We start from the raw sequence: 6,586 nt of genomic DNA on the forward strand, positions 1-6,586 counted from the left end.
TTATTGGTGTTCAATTTACCAACATACAGAATAACCCCCAGTGCCCGTCACCCATTCACTCCCACCCCCCGCCCTCCTCCCCTTCTACCACCCCTAGTTCATTTCCCAGAATTAGGAATCTTTATGTTCTGTCTCCCTTTCTGATATTTCCCACACATTTCTTCTCCCTTCCCTTATATTCCCTTTTACTAGATTTTACAATTTTATGTGTTACTTTGAAAATTAAATTTTTCTCTCTACTTTCCTCTCCATGTGTCTTTCTACCTCTCTCTTTCACACACAGACACACAGAGGAATCAGAAAAATAGGTTAGTTAGTTTAAAACTCTTCTTTAAAAATTATTTGCTGTTCCCCCCCAAAACAATTAGGTAGGTATCTGAAATTCTACATCTTCATTTAATAAACATTTCTTACATATGTGGCTATCACATCATAAGAGGCTGGATAGATAGTGGGAAATGAAACATTATTTATAGCTCTGGCATTCAACAAATGTTGAACAAATGTTAAATGGCATTCTAATGTTTGTTGCAGGAGACACTGGGCAAGTTAACAAACAAATATCAAATTATAAATGAAAGGAGATAATGAGGTACCATAAAGAAAACTAAGAAGGTAGTATTTAGTATTGACTGGTCATGTAAGACAGCTTTGACGAAATGAAAAAAAAATCAAAATGAGGAGTGAAGAAATGAATCTTGTAGTATGTGGGGTGCAGTGTGTTGTGAGTTGTGTGTTGGTGAAGAAGGGGTAAACCTCACTGTTCCCATGAACTGAAGGAAGGCCAGTGTGGCTGGAGGCCAGTACTCAATGGGGAGTGTGCAGACAGAGGAAGTTTAAGCAGATAGGTACTTCCAGAACATTCAGAGAAGGTTGGATTTTATAGCCCTGCCTTGTATTAGTGCAAAGAAAATTATATGGTTTTCTTTTATTTCCCCCTAAAATCTCTATTTGAAACTTTATGAAGAAATTTAGAAATCTGGTCATGCATCTTGTATGGATTAGCTATGGTTTAAAAGACTGGTCACACTAGAACTACCAAGAAGATGGGCTGCCCATCATTTTGGAAGAGGAAGAGAGTGATGTCTTTCTTTGGTTGGAATGCTGTTTGGGTTAGCTGATTACATCCTCATTACTACTTACACAGAAATGCATTTTTCACTGGTTCTACAGAGGAAATTATCTTGATGATGTCGATCTTATTTTCATTTTGAATTTGTTTCATAAAAGCTTATGGCGAGATAGAGTTTCTGAAAGAATAATATTTTTGCTCAACATTACCTCTCATCAGGGAAATGTAAATCAAAACTATAATGAGATGTCACCTCACCCCTGTCAGAATGGCTAAAATCAACAACACAAGAGACAACTAGTATTGGTTAGGGTGTGGAGAAAGGGGAACCTTCCTGCACTGTTGGTAGTGCAAGTTGGTGCAGCCACTCTGGAAAGCAGCATGGAGGTTCCTTGAAAAGTTAAAAATAGAGGTACCTTGTGATCCAGCAATTGCACTACTAGGTGTTCACCCAAAGAATACAAAAATACTAATTTCAAAGAGATACATGCACCTTGATGTTTGTAGCAGCATTATCTATAAGAGCCAAACTATAGAAACAGTTCAAGTGTCCATCGACTGATCAATGGATAAAGACAGTGGTCAAAATACACACAGTGGTATATATATATACACACACACCAGGATATTACTCAGCTGTAAAAAATAATGGAATCTTTCCCCTCTGGATTTTAAAAATATGATCTCACTGTAGTTTTGATTTGTGTTTCCCTGATGATAAGGGTTGTTCAGCATTTTTTCATGTCTGCTGACCATCTGTAGGTCTTTGGAAAAAGATCTATTCATGTCTTATGCCCATTTTTAAATTGGAGTATTCACTTTTTGGGTGTCGAGTTTTATAAGTTATTTATATATTTTGGATACTAACCCTTTATCTGATATGTCATTTACAAATGTCTTCTCCTGTTCCATAGGTTGTCTTTTAGTTTTGTTGATTGCTTCCTTTACTGTGCAGAAGTTTTTACTTTTGAAATATTGCCATTTGCAACGATGTGGATGGAACTAGAGAGTATTATGCTAAGTGAAATAAGTCAGTCAGAGGGATACAAATATCATGTGATTTCACTCATGTGAGGTTTTGGGGGCATGGAGGAAACATGCCCCCCATGAGTATAGGGAAAGGCGGCAGATCAAGAGATAGACTTGACTGTGGACAGCAGACTGGTGGTTGCTGGAGAGGAGGTAAGTGGGGGGATGGATTGGATGGTGAATGGGAATTGGGGGGTGCACTTGTTATGGTGGGTGCTGGGTATTGCATGGGGGTGTTGGGTCACTGTGTTGTGTACCTGGAGCTGATATTGCACTATGTGTTGGCTGGCTGGAATTTAAATGGAACCTTAGGAGAAAAATAATGATAAAATCCAGGGGAACTCTAAAAATCATGAAACAGGTATTTATTCAAGTAGCATCTCTTGCCACAGTGTCCTATCAAGAAGATAGCAGGTGGATGAGAAATAGGAAGAGACTTTCAGGTTAAAGGCTAAGGGGAGAGCAAAGAAGGAGCTGTGTATTGGGAGAGAGAGTAGGGGAGGGTGTCACAGAGGGATGTGGTCAGTGAATCTAAAGACTTGCAAAAAGTCTGAAGCCCTTTGACTTGAATTTTGAATATTCTCTTTAGCCTAAGCCTTTTTTTCTAAAGACGTTTTATTTGATGAGAGTGGGAGTAGTTTTTTCAGCTTCTCTTATTTTCAGTTTCCTGATTTCTTCCTCTTCTTTTTGACTGTTTCTCTTAACAAGATGAGTTGTGTTATAACTTAGCTGTGGAACTCTCAAGCCTTGATCAAGTGTCCATGGATGTTCAGAGTTGTGTTCAATACTGGCTGGAAATGGTTAATTGCCTGATGGATGTTCTGTATGGCGTCATCATACATGCTAGGTTGGGGGTCATTTTGTTTCGTTTATCTGGTGATTTCTTCGTAACTCCTTTGGAATCCACGGTTTGTTTCTGATACAATTGCTTTTTTTAAAAAAATGAGACCATAATTCTAAGTTTGATTTTGCTGAGAACAAAAGCATGCCATCATTCCCATCAGCAGTAACGTTACCAGTGGGAACAGTCAACCTCCCAAAGGTGAGACTCATCTTCCTTATCAAAGTCTAGTCACCTACCACAAAAATGAAGCAAGATTTAAAAATTTGTATTTGTAAATAGTTAACCTACAATGTGTTCATATGGAAAAACCTAATTAGTACCTACAATTGAGGAGATATTTCTGGAGCTCATACCAGCTGGTAGCCGTGATGGGACAGATGGTCCACAGCTCTTTAATGGGGGGAAGATAATGTGTTGGTTTGGAGAGATCTGAATAAGAGACTTCATGAACTCTTATTTTTCATTTAAAAAGTACTTTAATATTTTCACAGGCAGTACTTTTTATGAGAGGTATCACATTCAGCTTTTATCAAATGGTAAAACATGGCAGTTTTTTTGTCTCAATGCACACTTGCAGATTTCTGTCTACATATCCACAGAAAATAATTATGCTATGTGTGTTACAGCTAGTGGCTAGTGGTCAGGGTATTTTCTCCTTTTTTTTTTTTTTTTTTTTTTTAATATCCATGCCTTTCCCTGGCTCTGAACACCCACCCTGGTTCCTCTGTGCTATGCTCTGAGAGGAAATGAATGTAACCCAGTTGTCATTATTGAGATCTGCTGGGACAAAAGACTTTGTTGCACACCCATTTATGTGCATCTGATGAGTGTGTAGGAAACCACTTTTTTTCATTTTATCTTACTTGAAATCTCTGAGGATTCCATCCCTTAGAAAACTATTAGATCATTAGTGATCATGATTCTGATGATGATTCTGGTGACAGTGGTGCCGATGGTTTCATTGGCAATGATAGCCTGTTAGACCGTTATAAAAGCTTTTACATCTATTAGCGTGTTTATTCCTCACGGAAATCCTTACTGCTTTCCCCATTTTACATTATTATCCTCATTTTACATGAGCATTTTTAATCCTTAGAAAAGTTAGATAAGAGGGAGATTTTGTACAACCTGCCCAATATCATATAGTCAGTTAGTGGTTGAGACGAGATTCAACCAGCAAATGGTTCTAGAGTCCATATTCTTAACCCACTGTGCACTATGATCATAGAATTTCTTATGAATGATTAAATAACTTAATGACAGGTAAATTTTGTATAATATTTTATAGTTTGCCTAGTACTTTTGCTTACATTTTTGATCCCCAAAACTCTAAAAAGTTGGTGAAAAATGGATTCAAGAAAGGGCATGTGACTTGGCCAAAGTTGACACCAAGCAACCTTTGTTAGAATCACGACTCCCTTCTCATCTTATGGCAACAAGTTTCACATCTATTTTAATTGTCTCTGTTGGAGCAGGACATTATATCCTGTGGGAGAGAATACTGAGACAGTCATTCAGGACACCATATGCCTAGAGGAGACATTACATGTGTTCTTGGTTTGAAGGTAGTGATAGGGTGTTTGAGGTTTGAGTAAATGGGGCTTCAGTTTCCTTTTCTCTTTAGAGGTGTGTGAGCCTGAAAAGTCCCCTCTTTATTCTTTTGCTTTGGGGGGGGGAGCTCATTTACTTACTCTGATACCTGTAGAACATATCCAATTTTACTAAACTTTTAACTTTAGTCAACCTTTTTTTCTTTTTTTTTAAAAAAATTCAATCAGCCAGGGGCTGCCCCAGTGGCCCAGTGGTTTAGCGCCACCTTCAGCCCAAGGCCTGATCCTGGAGACCCTGGATCGAGTCCCACATCGGGGTCCCTGTGTGGAGCCTGCTTCTCCCTCTGCCTGTGTCTCTGCCTCTCTCTCTCTCTGTCTGTCTATCATGAATAAATAAATAAAATCTTTTAAAAAAATAAATTCAATCAGCCAACATATAGTAGTACATCATTATTTTCAGATGTAGTGTTCAGTAATTTATCAGTTGCGTGTAATACCCAGTGTGCATCACATCACGTGCCCTCCTTAATGCTCATCACCCAGTTACCCTGTCCCCCCCCACACACCTCCCCTCCAGTGCCCTCAGTGTGTTTCTCATGGTTGTCTCCCTCTCTGATGACTTTCCATTCAGTTTTCCCTCTCTTTCCACATGATCCTCTGCACTGGTTCTTATATTCCACGTATGAGTGAAACCATATGATTATTGACTTTCTCTGATTGTTCAGTCAACCTTTAATTAAGGCCTCATGGTATTTCATAGAGTCTTAGACTGGAAAAGATTAGATTAGAAGGATGTGAGTTATACACCCATGATTCCTAATGCAGCCTTAAGGACTTGGCTTATCTTCTCTGAGGCTCACTGTCCCCACCTGTAAAAAGATAACAGGAATATGGACATAGAAGAGTTTCTCTGGCTATTACTTGACATGATGTATATAAAGCACATAGCGCTATGTCTGGCATATGAGAAGCACTGAATACATTTTGAGAATTATTTTTTCATATTATTTTTAATTCAATGGTGGCTCAGATCTAGGACATGAATGATTCTATCTTTATATAGAAACAAGCAAAAGTGATTTATGAAATTGTTTCAGGGAGTATTTCTGTCTCCAATAATTGCTCATCAAGTGAAGGATAAATGACAAGGGTCTGAAGGGGGCACTTCCTTCCTTTAATTATACTTTACTGCATTTGATGGGGAAAGTATATGCTATAATGATATTTTTGACATTTTCAAAATGTAGCTCTTATTTTAAAGGGTTTTCATATGCAACAAAAATAATATATTTTCATTAGTCTGCCTGTTTCTCTCCTCTGTACTCATGTTTGTTTACGGCTTGCCCCAGTGATAACTGGATATGTATCCTTGAATTGTATTAAGTTTCAAGGTTTGTGACCATTGGGCAGGTTTCTTGAAAGTTTTCTCTAGAATGATGCTAGGGACTGAATGTTGGCGTCCCTTCAAAATTTGTATGTTGAAGCCCTAGCCCCCCAAGTGATGGTATTTGGAAATGGGCTCTTTGTGAGATGATTAGGACATGAGGGTGGAACCTTCGTGATGTGATTAGCATCCCAATAAGAGGAATCTTAAAGAGAGCTTGCTTCCTCTTTCTGCTCTTTGCCACAAAGGTCACAAGGAGAATATGGTCATCTGCCTACCAAGAAGAGAGTTCTCATTGAAATCTGCCAGCATCCTGATGTTAGACTTCCCAAGGTTCAGAATGTGAGAAACAACTATCACTTACGTAAGCCATCCAGTTTATGGTATTTTGTTGTAACACCTTGATCTAAAACAGACAATAACAATTTCCTATTGAGAGAGAAGTGATTCTATCTTAGCCCAATATTTATCCAGGTCTTGTAAAAATTATTAAGTAACATTCTCTGTTGATATTTATTTTGTAGTAGGAAATCTGTGGTAATTTTTAACTTGTGTTTTTAACACTGTTCTTCTTACAGTGAGTGTATCCTTTCCCGTTTTAACCAGGTAGTGATGTTCTCACTTTGGGGATTTTTTTTTTCAAGGCAGAAAATAAATCTACTTGAAGCTGAGAACTCTTGCTTCCTTCTGTAAACACATTTGTTGTG

General features: G+C 38.2%; 1 protein-coding gene across 1 annotated transcript in view; it reads left to right on the top strand.

Moving 5' to 3' along the window:
- KCNIP4 (potassium voltage-gated channel interacting protein 4) overlaps window positions 1-6,586 on the top strand; it is a 1,134,091-nt gene that overhangs the window by 122,884 nt on the left and 1,004,621 nt on the right.

Source organism: Canis lupus, chromosome 3, assembly GCF_003254725.2.
Source record: "Canis lupus dingo isolate Sandy chromosome 3, ASM325472v2, whole genome shotgun sequence".
NCBI classification, from domain to species: Eukaryota; Metazoa; Chordata; class Mammalia; order Carnivora; family Canidae; genus Canis; species Canis lupus.